The sequence below is a fragment of the Pteronotus mesoamericanus genome, unplaced genomic scaffold (genome assembly GCF_021234165.1).
Source record: "Pteronotus mesoamericanus isolate MK-2021 breed Mesoamerican mustached bat unplaced genomic scaffold, CSHL_Meso_final contig_2, whole genome shotgun sequence".
Classification (NCBI taxonomy): domain Eukaryota; kingdom Metazoa; phylum Chordata; class Mammalia; order Chiroptera; family Mormoopidae; genus Pteronotus; species Pteronotus mesoamericanus.
In genome coordinates this window covers 30,230,613-30,245,614 of record NW_026555084.1, presented here as the reverse complement: position 1 = coordinate 30,245,614, position 15,002 = coordinate 30,230,613, and positions in this window count along the sequence as shown.

Sequence of the window (15,002 nt, the reverse complement as noted above, 5' to 3'; positions counted from 1 at the left end):
ACCTGTGGAAAATTTCACTGGTTCTCATACACTAAGTTCTCGTATAGTTTTCTGTTCATGTCATTCTCCCAGAGTACTGTGTACATACACGGTGATTTTTACACTTTAAATAAAGGGTATGGTGAGGTAGTCTTTTGCACTGAACATGGGTAGAAGTCATCCAGCACTGAGAATGTCTGAGGTATATAACTGGAACAGATGTAAGAATACTAAAGTGCTGGGATTTTCTCTAGATTTTATTTTAACCACTGATTCTGGTATAACTTCTCATGCTGGACAATACCTATTTTTATCAATTCCCCAAAACTGTAATCTTCACTTTTATTTTTTATATATATTTATTACATTTTTTATTACATATATATTTAAAAAATGGACGTTCACTGTTATTTTTTAAGGATAAGTAAGGAATAAATAGAATAAAGTTAATACCTAAAATAAGATTTCTTTCTTTTTCACTAGGCAGAGTTGATGCCATGCAATAGCTTAATTCTGAAATTGTACCGTAAGGCTGAGTACAGGGAATGTACTCACATTTATATTGTATATCCATATATATAAATTAAATACTAGTTGTGAGTGAAGAAAATAATATAAAATCTAATTACTCATGTAAAAGTAGTTTATCTAGTCTTGGTGCTACTGGGTAATAGTCTAGTAGCAACTCGCCCAATAAGAATAGGGCCCTTCAGCAGTGTGATCACTAGTCTTCATTTATAAGAGTCTGGGAAAAGAATCCACTGCTCAGAGAAACACTCCTTCTACTCAGCCTTACAGTAAAATTTCAGAAGACTTAAGCCATTGCACAGGATCAACTCCACCTAATAAAAAAGAAAGAAATCAGGAACTTGGAGTCATACACTTGGAAGAAGCATTAAGTTACAGTCTAGGGAAATGTTTCTCATGTTTGACTGACCATGTAGCTATTCCTTTAGACTGCCTCTCTCTCTCTCTCTCTCTCTCTCTCTCTCTCTCTCTCTCTCTACTAGATTGTAGTTTGTTCTCTACCTACAGTGTTCCAAAGACCTGACAATATGGTAGGCATGGTTCAGATTTATTATATGTAGCTCCAAATTTGTGTTGAAAATGTTGACCTTTTAATAATGTGATTCTCAAATAAGCTTTCTTCTTCATGTTACTTCAAATGTATTAGAAAGATATTTCAAAACACAGTCATGTATACTGTTTTTCAGGGAGTAACTTCTATTTGTTTTCTTTAAACTGCTTAATATTTAAGGAAAAAAATGGGCCATAAAATGTTTAGAATAAGAAGGTTTTATCTTAAAATGATGTGATCAAAAACAGTTGTGAAGTGAGAGTAAGAGTAAGAGTATATTTGAAGTGAGAGTAAGTAGTAAAAATATACTCACTATTTTTGTTGTAGTTAAGTTTGCTTGTTTTTCAAAACATTTTTTAGATGACTCTTCCTAGACATTTTAAGCAATTCCATCTGAAAATATAAATTTTCAGGATACGATAATGGCTAGTTACTAGTGGAATCTGAATTGTCATCTTATTTTCCATTGAAACATTCATGAAAATGCATGTTTATGCAACAACACTACAGTAATAAGAATTCAATTTAGATTTAATTACCTACAAGATATCAAAGGAGTCTTCACTAATCAAATCACAAAAGGACTGTAAAATATAACCACAGGAAGAAATTTTGGAGGACATTTTCCCTATCTCTTGGAGAGAGAGAGCCTTCAGGAATCAAAAACTAAGAGCAACATCCTTCCAAATGAGAAGCTTTGGTACAAGAACCAGAAAACATAGTAACAAAACCTTTTAAACAAAAACTCTATCTAGATCATTGCTGTATGTATGTCTATAAAATTTAATGTAAATATAACCTAATATTATCTGTATATAATATCCCAAATTTTCTTATCAAAATGTAGAGTAGAATGAGACAAAGAAAAATCATACTTGATTCTTCATCTTATTTAAATGAAATATAAATTAATAAATGAGTTATTCATTATATTATTGATCCACTAGGAATTAAGAGACAAGAAATTTATACATACACACACACAAACTTAGCTTTGATTTAAAAATGCAGTCTTGGTAGATGTTTCCTGGGGGAAATATAATTAAAAATAAATTAATTAAACGTCAAAAACTAGAAAAAGGCAAAAATTTGAGAGTTTTGCAAAAATGCCTCTTCTAGGATAATTGCATTAATTTGTTGTTTTAATTTAAAAATTCTCTGTAAAAATTAGGAAGGATTTCTTGTTAGGAATGCTTCACACTTCAAATCCACTGTGCACGCTACATCACAAGCCAACAGACGAGTGAGGCACCAGTTTTAACCCCTCCACGTTGGGAAGCAGTTCTTTCTCCTCAGGATACCTCGTCTCCTATTTGTGATGACTGTGGATGGTTGGGAATGTGAGTGTTTGAATATTAAGTGCCAGAAAATTGATAGAGCTTAATTTTTTAATGAAAAACAAGTAAAAAGTTTAATTTTATTTTCAATTCATTTGGATTGCCTTGTGTGCTCCCTGATGGTGGGGACCCCATCTTGGACACTACTATTTTTAATAATGTAATAAAAACTATCTCTCCATAAACAATTATCAGTGTAAAAATCAGGAAGGATTTCTTGGTAGGCAGACTGAAGTATTTTCCATCAGTAGTATTCTACTGTAAGAATGTGCCCCTGTAGACCATGGAGTCATGATTCTCCGGTCACACAAGACCAAAACAGAAAACACAAACAACTTCTTCGGAGTCAGGTATTCTTTGGGATCACCTTTTCTTCTCTTTATTCCCTAAATAACTTGAAAACACTTAGCCAAAAGAAAATGTTATAATTATTAAAGAAAATCACATATTTTTAAGGGAGCATATGTCCTCAGTTACTGCAATCAAGTGCTAGGATTTACTGTGTAAAGGGTCAAGAAATATATCTAATATTCTCTTTCTACAGAAGAGTTCATGTGTTTTTCTGATTGAGTTTGTATTTGTACATCTTTTTCATTATAAAGCATGCAAACTGTATAATCAAGTATAGACAATAATGCCAAAAGTGTACTTGCCCTTCATCTTTATCAAGAGAAATGAAATAATGCTCACACAAGTAACATTAAGGACACAGCCTACTGAAAATGACAAGGGCCATGAATATAATAAGAAATAATATGCACATTAATTAGGTCAGCTTCAACATTGTCATGGTACAGTAGAAAAAGCAACATGTTAGGAGAATTTTTTCAAAGGATCTGTGGCTAGATAAGCACAAGACAAATTCTTTTACCTTCATTTTTCCCTGGTCCCACATTTCAAAGTTACAGGATACTATGTAGCTCCAATGCATTTCATTTAATTAAAAGTTAAGATTTTCAGTTGAAGCTACCATAAACAAAAAGTATAATGTATGCAGGTATGTAATAAGGTAGCAATAAAAAACAGCTTAAGAAAATGCTATAATAATTAATTTGAAGGAAATGAAGAGTTAAAGTATATAATTGTAAAGGTATGATAAAGGCTTTATGATAATATCAATTATATTTGAAGTTCCTTATTTTTTTAATTAATAAATAAGGAACAAATAGAATAAAAAGTTATTACATAAAGGCTGAAAGGAAAAGAGATCTTACAATTAATAACAAAGAAAACTATCTATGGTATATAGCACAGATTGGCAAAATACACGTATGTCCAACAGGCCAAATCCAGCCCACCTCATGATTTGAGAGAAAGTTTTATGGGAACACAGATGCACCCCTTTGTTCATGACTGCTTTTCCACTACAACTATAGACAGAGAGTGGCCCATTCCTAAATTTTTACTATCTGGCGCTTTCCAGAAAACCTTTGTCAACATGTGGTATAGAAAAATTTCAAGACAAAAATGCTAATTAATTCCATAAAAAAAATACAATGCACATCCATTAACTTAGCTTGATTAGACTCTTTGGGCTTCATTATAAAGAATAAATAAACCCATTATAACATGATGGAAGCATGTTGATATAGCATTGAAGATCACAAATTTGAATCTCTTATAAATAGCCAAGGAAGTTACGTTGCTTAGATATATATTTCACATTGTTCCACATTTAGAACAATTTTTAATACCTAATTTGAATTAAACTATTAAAAGTTTTACATTATGAATGGTATAAAATTGCTACACTTTTAACAAATTTTGTAATCATAAATTATAATCAAAGTGTATTCTTGGAATTACAGTCTTCACTGTCACTTATTGTCCCATAAAGAAGACTTCTTTTCATGCAAAGTCCTTATTTACACTACCTATTGTGATAAGTGAATTTATTTTGATGCAAATTTTGTAACCTTTGTCTCCTATTACCTGTGAGAGGAAAGGTAATTGATCCTTTTTACTGAAGACAACATTTGGCAGCAAAATAAAACCAGGCTGTGTAAATTATATTAATCATAAGCACACAATTTCCAGAGATTACCTTTCACTAGAAGATAATGAAACAGCTATGGCTGGTTAGCTTTTGATATACATTAAGTTTCTATGGCTAATCTTTCCATTTAAATAGATTTGTGAGTCTCTTCCTTACACATTGAATTTATCTAGAAACAGGCTTTCTTTCCATGACTTTAAATGAATATTGATTTTTCTTTTAGTCTTAAAAGCCCACAATTGAGTTTTTAAGTGTATCAGCGATTATTTTGAGAATTAAATAGTGCAAGTAAAATGATCCACTTGAATTAGTTCAGTTGAGCAATTAATGACCACTTTTTTCCCTTGGAGTCCCATCCCCTTCTTTGCTTAGAGCTAAGGCATTTTGTCAGGAAGAAGTTCAGTAGAAATAGGGCAAATTGTCTCCATAAAGAGCTGATCATGAGGTAGAGGCTCTGAAACGGATCTTTCCAGAAGCTGATAGAAGAAAGGAGGAATGAAGACAGTGAGCTGGGCCCTTAAAAATAATCAGGTAAAAAAATCAGGATTTTTTGTCTTCCCACCCAAATGTTTTCACATTTGAAAGTTAAACAGGAAAGTTAACCAGTCTTTGAGGGATGTGTTGTAATTGCCATTTTTTAAATGAATTGTTAATTTTACTTTATTTTCTTATACTCCCTATTATAGATATATTCAAATATTTATCCATAATTTTCCCTGAAATCAGCTTTTCTTTCCTTTTCATTCATCTAATCACTAAAACTGGTTTAAGTCCATCGAGTAAGTAGCTGCAATTAGCTTTTATTCCAAAACCTGTTTGAGATCAAATCAAGTTCATGAGTGCAACTATAATACTCTGTGGTAAAACCTTGGTAATTTGAGGTCACCCCTGTTGTTATTCAGCTGGACAAAAGAGCCTCAAAGAAATTGAAGGTCATTTTCTTATAGCTTCTTGACTCTTTAGCCCAAAGTAGAAATGAGCCTGGATTCAAGATATGTATAGGTGTGGCTTTGTCGCATGGAGTAGATTATAATCTACACACAAATTACCTTAAAAGGATTGTGCAATCTTGGACTGAAGGATAGATTGTTCAAAATCAGAAAAGGCTTCTACACCCTCAACTTTCTTCTGGGAGAAAGCAGTCTGAGAGAGCAACTCAGATGCATATATGGGCCATTTCTCATAGAAGAAGAATGACTTAGAGGAAGGAACCAGGATTATAGAGGGTGAGCCACAAACCCTGGAGAACTGTTCTCAGAGAGGTAAACTGGGTTCTCATCACAGCACTTCCTTTCCCCAGAGCACGACAGATGCAGAAAAGGCATTTGCTTTCAAAATGCTAGTGAATATGCAATTGCAATACAAAAAAAGTAAACATTTAATAAATTAGAAATTGATGGGAATTTCCAAACCACAATAGAATTTTTCATAGATATCTAGAGTAAACATTGACTTAAATGGGGTAAAATAGAAGCAATCCCTTAAAAATAATAAATAGGTCAAGTATAGTCACTACTACCATATTTATTCTGCTTCATTGGCATACCTAGGTAGGGTTTGAAGAAACAAAAAAGACATTCAAAGATAGGATAGGAAAGCAGAAAATTATTTAGAGATCATATTTTAATATAGAAAATGCAAAGGAACCCATAAGTCTAGCTAAAGACAGAGCATAAAAATTTGACAACATTTATATACACCAGAAGCAAACACCTAGAAAATAAAATACAGAGAAGGCATTATTTGCAACAGTGTGAATACCACTTATAAGAATGTAAGAATAAATCTGTCATAAAATATATAAAATCTCTACAGGTAAAATAAAACTTCTAGAATTATTAAAAATAACTGAAAAACTTCAGGGATATACTATATTTATAATAATAAAAACAATATTATAAAAATATTAATTTTCCCCAAACGGACCTACAGACAACATAATAGGGTCATTTTTAATTAAACTCATTCAGGTTATTATAAAATTTATATGAAATAATAACCAATAAATAGCTAAGGTTCAAAGTGGAAGACATGTCCCACTAGATATTTTGAAGTCATAGTAATTAAGACAGTATGGCATTGGAGCTGGGATAAACAGCATGTTCTAAACAGTTAATAAAGATGCTTAAAATGTGTTTGGAACATTGTTATATGACAGAGGTAACATGCCAGATTTCCGGATAGAGGTGGAATTGTTACAGGAGAAACTCCCAGAAACTTGGTTCTTCTTGCCGATGCAGTAAAGAATTACAGATCAGCAAGTCTGTTAGCATACAGGCAGTTTATTAGGGCTAAGGTCTAATGAGAGAGCAAAAACAAGAGTGGAAAGAACAGTGTGGCCAAAGGCCGGGTGACGAATACCTGGGTGGCCAGGGCCTTCACCCAACCCCAAGAGAGTGAATCCTTTGTTCTGAGGACTTAGGTAGTTGGTGGGATTGGGGTGAAGACGTTGCATACTGATTGGCGGGTAAAGGTGGTGCCAGCTTTTCTGGTGGGGTGGGGGATGTGACTACACAAAAGTTGGTATGTGTGGGGGTCTGTTAGTCCAAATCCTTATTTTGCTCCAGACTCTTTTGTTCATTTTGTATATGTGGCAGGAGGCAGGCAATTAACCAAAGGCTTCACAGTGGAGCCCCTCCCCTTCTACGTTCCCGGCCTTGGGATGAATACAGTCTCAAGGTCTTCCTTTTCCCAGCTAGTGGAGATGATACACACAGACTTTGAAGGGCTCCCCCGACCCACCCAGCCCACTATCATGATTTTGCTGGTGTTGTCCAGAATGCCTGGCAACCATGTCAAACCAGGCTCAGGATTACTGGGTCAACTGGTGAGACATGTCTTCCTTTGCTTTTAGCCTCCTGTATTAAGTTCTTTGTTAAATTGCAATGGTGAGGGCCCTGCCTTTATTTCCCCGCTGGCGGTTCATTCCTAGCTGGTATGTAAAATTACCCCATCAAGTAATAGGAACCCAAATATTTGGGGACTTTGGGCTCAGGATTGCCAAGTCGATGGATGAGACATGTCTCCCTCCTCCTCTCTGCCTTGCTTTGCTGCCTATCTTACCTATTTACCAATTTAGTAAATGGAGATTGAGAAACATCATTATCCAAACGAAGGAGATAAAATTAGATCCCTACATCATAGTACATAAAAATTGATTCCATAGGGATTAGGACTTAAACCTTCTTAGTAAAAAAATACAGACAAGTACCTTTTAGACCTTGGGGTAAGAAAAGTTTCTTAAACTAATACAAAATGCATTGATTGTACCAAAAAAATCAATAAATTAGACTATGTTAAAACTAAAACAGTAGTTAATTTTTAAAAAGACCAAATTGGGAGAAGATATCTGTATTATGCACAACTGGCAGAACATTAGTGTGGAAAAAAATATAAAGTTCTCCTATAGATCAATAAGAAAAGAGAACATTAAATAGAAAATGGTTGGAAGTTAGGAATGTTAGTTTCAAAAAGAACTATATATGGCAATAAACATATAAAGAAATGTTCAAAAGTGTTAGTGACTATGAAAATATAAATCAGAATTACTATGAGATATCATTTTACATTTTTTTGTTTGAAAAAAAGAAGAAATCAGACAATACCAAGTATTAACACACACACACACACACACACACACACACACACACACACACATACATATATATAACCAGAATCTCTCTTACATATTGCTGAAGGAAATGCTAATTGATGCATCCATTTTGAAAAAGTTTTCTATTTTTTCCTAAACCTGAATATGTTATGCCTTATGGTGCAGAACTTTCACTCCTAAATATAAAACCAAAATAAAAAACCTACTCCATATGTATAACAAAAGACACATACAAGGATATTCATAGCAGCAGTGTTGACAACAACAAAAACTTAGAAATAACTCATATGTCAATGAATAAATCCGGTTACGTATAGGATATATAGGTATAAAAAGGGAGTATGAAAAAGAATGATAAATATGGAACTCAGAAGGACGTTTGTTTCGGCAGAGGTAAGTAGCAAAATGAGATATAGAATAATAAAACTATTTAGAAAAAGAGAAATATTTTGGATTGTCTGCCATTTCATCCTCTGAGAGTGAATAAGAAATTGAAGATATAAAAACGGTGCTCCCTCATGGGTATCAGTTCCCAAGAACCTCCCAGGCTCTGAGAATCCAGCCTAACCAAATGTGACTGTAGTTATAAAAATAAGTGGCTTCCTTAGGACATCGCATCTTAACTCAATGCCAACCTCTTCTAGACTCATCTAGAGAACCAGCCCCTGGAGGAGACATTGTATTTACTGAGCAGTGGCATCTCATCATACAAGGTGACAATTTCCCAAGATATATTGAAGGTAATTTTACCACTCATGATTACATCTTTTAAGCTATTAACATGTACACTCACAGTATAGCTTTTGTGTAAATTAACAATTTTCCCCTTAAACCTGTCCAGTTTTCTTTACCAAACAACATTAAATTAGCAGGAAGCAAATTATAATTTTATTTATAATAAGAAAGTTTTTGTAATTGTTTTTACATATCTGACTCTTGCCCCAATGTGAGTTTCCTAATGTCTTATTTAGCTTTGTATCGAGCACTAAGCAGTCCACCTCCAGCATACAGTAGGCACTCAACACAGTTTGCTGAAATAATGAATGAATGAATGAATGAATGAAGAGGAAAATTTACATGAAGATTAAAAGGATAAGCTTTAGAGTTAGAAGGACCTGGGTTCAAGCCATACTTCCTCATTTACTAGCTATGTGAATTTATAAAATTTACTCTCAACTGCTCAGTAAAAAAGTGGGTAATAGCAGTGAACTCATGGAGCTGTTGTGATAATTAAATCAGTAAATGCATGTAAAGTGCTTAATAACAGTGTCTAGTACATGTTAAACACTCAATAAATTTGTTGTTGTTATTATTGAGTATGATTGCTTAACTGGATTTACTCATTACTTGATGATACCCATTAAAAGAATTTAGTATAATACCTCAAACTTAAGAAATTTATTACATTTATGAAGTCATAAAGACCAAAATATTATATTGTCTTAATTGGGCACTGAAAGTTTTTCATCATAGCAATGATCTTTATGTTCCAGGAAAGATCATTTAAACATCTTCAACATTTTCTTTACTGAGCAGGAAATGTTGGATGTAGAATAAACATTTGGAATAGCTGTTCCTTTCCTAACAAAAAGGATTAGCCAGCTTTTCTAGTGAATTGCAAAGTGCTAAGCCTTTCCAAAATTCTATTTTGTAAAATTGTTCCAAGTCGTTTTCAAAATCTTCTGAATAACGTTTTCTGATTAATTTACAACGTCCTGAATAACTGTCAGGTATTAAAACTAAGAAATTTCTTTTCTTTGGTTTTTTAATAAGCAAGAACCATGCAGTAGCATTAGATGTTAGGGATGGAGTCCGGATACAATATAGGTAGCCTGGCAGCTCTGTGCTTAGGTTCACTAGAAAGACGACAAGCATGGCAATCAATGAAGTCATCAGCATCCCTTACCCTTGACCCGGTGCTTTCCTCCAGAACTTGCCACGTGGAGTCTCTGTTAGACACTGAAAGTAATAAAACTACCTACTAAACAGAATTCTGACATTTAATATCCTGCGGTTTATTTCAAATTTCAAAAGAAACATAAAAACTCAGGCAGTGTAATTTTGACCAAGAAAGATAGAGGAAGATGGTCAGAGGGACGATAGGGCCACATTCGGTAAGGGCCCTATAAGTCATGATAAAAAAGGCTAGTTTTTTAAAAAATCCACGTATATTTTTTAAAACTTAAGTAAGTACATATATAAGGGGAAATTCATAGATTTCTGTGTTTTCTTTGATGAGCTTAACAAGCACACACACTCACGCAATCACCAGCCCAATGAAGGCTCAGAACATTTCCATCACACCAGAAAGTTCCTCGGTTCCCTCATCTAGACAGTGCCCGACCCAATGGAAAAAATTGCTTTGTTTTCCATCACCGCCGACTGATTTTACCTGTTTTGAGCTTCATTCAAATAGAGTAGTACATTATTAAGAGTGTAGACTACCTTGTGTTTGGTTTCTTTCTCTGACACAATCTTTCGGAGAATTATCCCTATCATTGCATGCATCAGTAGCTTAATCCCTGTATTCCTTGGTACTATTTCACTGTATAAAGATACCGTGAATTGTTTGTCAAATTTCCTATCAAAGGAAATATGGATTTTTTCCAATTTGAGGCTGATATGAATAAATTTGCTAGAAACAATATTGTAAAAGTCTGTGAGGATGTATGTTTTATTTCCATTAGGTAAATTTCTAATTTCTAATTCCAGGAGTGAAATTTCTAGGCCACAGGACAAATGTAGTTTTAAATTTGTAAGAAATTGCTGAATAGTTTTCTAAAGTAATTGTTCTATTCTATACTCCCTCCAAGAATCTATGAAAGTTTCTGTTGCTACTCATTCTTACTAACATGTCATTTTGTCTGTCTTCTAAATTTTAGTCATTCTAAAGGGTTTGAAGTAATATGTCATTGTGGTTTTTAATTTTCATTTCCTTAAAAATCGGTTATGAACAGCTATAAATGTACTTATTGACCATGTCAAATGACTTTTCAAATCTCTTGTCCATGTTTATTAGATTATCTGTTTTTTTATTATTGATATGTAGGAGTTCTAAATGTTTTAGATATTTTCTTTGTCATGTATATGTATTCTTTTGTTTTTTTAATTTTTAAATCATGTTTATTCTATTACAGTTGTCTCAGTTTTTCCCTTTTTACCTGCCTCCACCCATCCCACCCCCGCCCCTGACTCCTAAAGTCAACTCCCACTCTGTTGTCCATGCCCATGGGTCATTCACACATGTTCTTTGTCTAGTCCCTTCCCCTTCTTTCCACCATTGTCCTCTTTCATATCCCCTCTGGTCACTTTCAGTCTGCTCCATGTTTCCATGCCTGTGGTTTATTTTGTTTGTTAGATTATTTTGTTGAATAGATTCCACTTATAGGTGAGATCATATGGTATTTGTCTTTCACCAACTGGCTTATTTCACTTAGCATAATATTCTCCAGTTCCATCCATGTTGTTGCAAAGGTAGTTCATTCTTTCTTCCTTTCTTTCATACAGATTGATTTTATTTATTTTTTTAAATGTCAAAGTCAATTATATAGTATTAAAAAATTTAAAACTATAAATTCTCAGCAATTAAAACAACATGGCGCCAGCACAGAAATAATCAAGTAGATCAATGAAATATAATGAACATTCTAGGAACAAATGTATATATCTGTCTAACAATGTAATATATAATTAAATCAATATTTCAAATCAATGGGTAAAATAAGGCTTATTCAACAAAGAAGGTGCATGGACCATTATTACTTGAAATAAAACAAATATAGAGCCCTATTTCACACATTATATAAGAAATATTCAGGTGAGTTAAAAATCATTATATAGAATCTAAGGAGTTTTAGGAGATAATACAAACTCATACTTTTCTTACCCTGAAGTAAAATATTCAAACCCAGAAACTATAAAGTAAAATATTGACATTATGACTATATTAAACATTTAAGACTATATTGTAATATACATATAAAAAAGGTTAAAGGACAAGTAATAGAATGGGAAACTATTTGTCACACATCTACAAAAGGGTTAATGGTTGGTTTTTTTAGAGGGGGGGAATTCTACAAACCTTTAATCAATAAATGGATAAAGAATACCAAAAAGTCATTTAAAGCTTTAAAAAAAATAGAAATAGGCAAGAACTATACAAAAACAGGTTTAGATTCAACACATAATAAAGGAACAATTAAAATAACACATCATTGTCACAATCCGATTAATAAGTATTAAAAATATTGGTAATATCAAGTATGGGCAACTGTGAAAGGAACTGGGTATTCATAGACTCCTTTTCTTCATCTTCTTAAAGCAATCCCTTTAGCATATTTTGGAGTGCTGGTTTGGTGGAGGTGTATTCTTTTAGCCACCGTTCATCTGGGAAACTCCTTATTTCGCCTTCCATTTTAATTGAGAGCCTTGCTGGGTAGAGCAGTCTTGGTTGCAGGCCTTTGCTTTTCATGACTTGGAATACTTCTTGCCACTCCCTTCTGGACTGCAGTGTTTCTGTTGAGAAGTCAGCTGCTAGCTGTACCGAGGCTCCCTTATATGTTACTACCTCTTTCTCCCTTGTTTGCTTTAGGATTCCCTGTTTGTCTTTGATATTTCCATTTTAATGATGATGTGTCTTGGAGTGGGCCTCATTGGGTTCCTCCTGAATGGGATCCTCTGTGCTTCCTGGACTTGTGTGACTCTTTCTCTCCTAAAATTAAGGAAGTTTTTCATCATTACTTTTTCTAACAGGCTCTCTATCCCTTGCTCCTCTTCTTCTCCTTCTGGTATCCCTATTATCTGGATATTATTATGTTTCAGGTTGTCCTGCATTTCCCTCAACGCCTCTTCATTCTTTTTGAGTCTTTTTCATTTTCTTGCTCTTTGTGGGAGTTTTTTGCTACCTTGTCCTCCAGCTCACTGATTCGATCCTCTACTTCATCTAGCCTGCTTTTGATTCCTTCTACTGTGTTCTTCAATTCAGAAATTGTATTCTTCATTTCCTCTTGTCTCCTATTGATAGTTTCTATGTCCTTTTTCATCGTGATATAGTTTGCAGTGATTTCCTCATAGTTTCTCTGTAGTTTTTTGTAATTCTCTCTGAGCTCACTGAACTCATTGAGTTTCCTTAGAACCATTGTTTGGAACTCAGTGTCTGATAGTTTACTTGCCTCTATTTCATTTAGTTCTCTTTCTGGGGATTCCTTTCCCTTTGAGTGGGGGGTATTTCTTTGTCTTCCCATTATTTGTGAGACTCTTCTTTTTTGCTTCTGCTTCTTAAGTTTATCTGTCTTGATTTCCTGACTTTGTGGAGTGAACTTCTATGGTAGGAGACTGCTGTTTTTACTTTCTGGATCTACCTCTGATGATGTCTGATGTTGTCCCTGTCTGACATTAGTCAGTCTGTTCGAGACTTCCAGGAATCTACTGTCTGTGGCTGTCTCCTTCAGCTTTTAATCAAGTCACTGTGCACTCAGCAGGCCACCTTAGACAGCTCATTGTGGGGTAGAGTCCCTCCTGGGGGCTGGGTTATTGGGTCCTCTCATATTGTTGCTGCTCAGGGGAATGGTCTCTGTCTGAGCATGATAGCTGCTGCCTTATGGGGGAGGAGTCAGCACAGGGATCCCCCCAGCTACTCTCTCCAGATCCCACTGGCTACTCTCTCTGTTCTCTCCCCAAAGCCTCCATCCCCATTCTCTCCTCAAGTGTCTGCACACCACTCTGCGCCCCCTTTAGCCAGGGATCTACTATCTGTGGCTGCCACTCTGCTCTCAGCAGGCAGCTTAGACAGCACAGGGCAGGGTGGAATCCCTCCTGGGGACATGGCTATTGTGTACTCTGATGCTGCTGCCGCTCAAGGAGAGTGGTCTCGGCCTGAGTAAGATGGCTGCTGCCTCATGGGGGATGAGTCAGCACCGAGATCCTGCCAGCTACTCTCTCATTTCTCTCTCCAAAACCTCCTTCCCCAGTCTCTCCTCAGGCGTCTCCAGCCCACTCTGTCCCTGCCCTTGCCTGAGACCAGGATAAGTGGCTGCAAATAAAAATTTATGCTTTGGCCCTTTAAACGGCGCTTTGCATCTCCAGCCACCTGTCTCTGGCAGAGAGCAACCCTGCCACTTTTCGCAGCTGGCTGTTTTCTGTGTACTTTTTGGGCTCTGGTGCTGTAGGCTGGAGATCCCCACTTGTGGTTTAGACCCCACTCTTCTCAGTGGGATCCAATTGGCCTTTTTAATATCCTTCTGGTGCTGCCATCGGTGGGTGCCCCATCTGCCTTCTCAATCTCTACTGCACCTCTTACCAGTTAGATTGCGGTTAAGTTGATTCTTCTGTCTGTCCAAGGTAATTGGGCTCCTCTCTTGCTATTGTTCAGTTGTTTGTTCCAGGTGATTTCTCCACAATTTAGTTGTAATTCCAGGTTGTTGCTGGGAGAAGGTCAGTGTGACTTCCCCTCACTCCTCCACCATCTTGTTTCTCCTCTATGTATTGTCTTTTGAAAACAGCTTTATTGATGTGCAATAAACATACCATACCCGCAAATACTCACAGTATACAAGTTGACAATCAGTTTGATACGTCTATACACCCATGAAACCTTTCCAGCAATCAAGATAAATAAACATATATTATCACCAAAAATTGTTCCTCATGAAGCTTTGTAAGTCTCTAGGCAACTGCTAATGATGTGCTTTCAGGCACTATCAATTAGTTTGACTTTTTTAGAATTGTATGTAGATGGAATCATTCAGTATGTACTCTCGTGTCTGGTTTCTGTCAATCAGTATAATTCTTTGAGGTTCATACATGCTGTTATGCATATCAGTTGTGCCTCCGTATTGTTGATAGGATTTCATTGTATAGATATATCAAAAATTGTTTTATCTATTTGTGTATTCATGGTCATGTAGGTTATTTTCTTTTTTAAAAAAAATATTTTTTGCTATTATAATTAAAGCTGCTATGACCATTCAGGAATGAGTCTTTTGCACAGACATATACTTT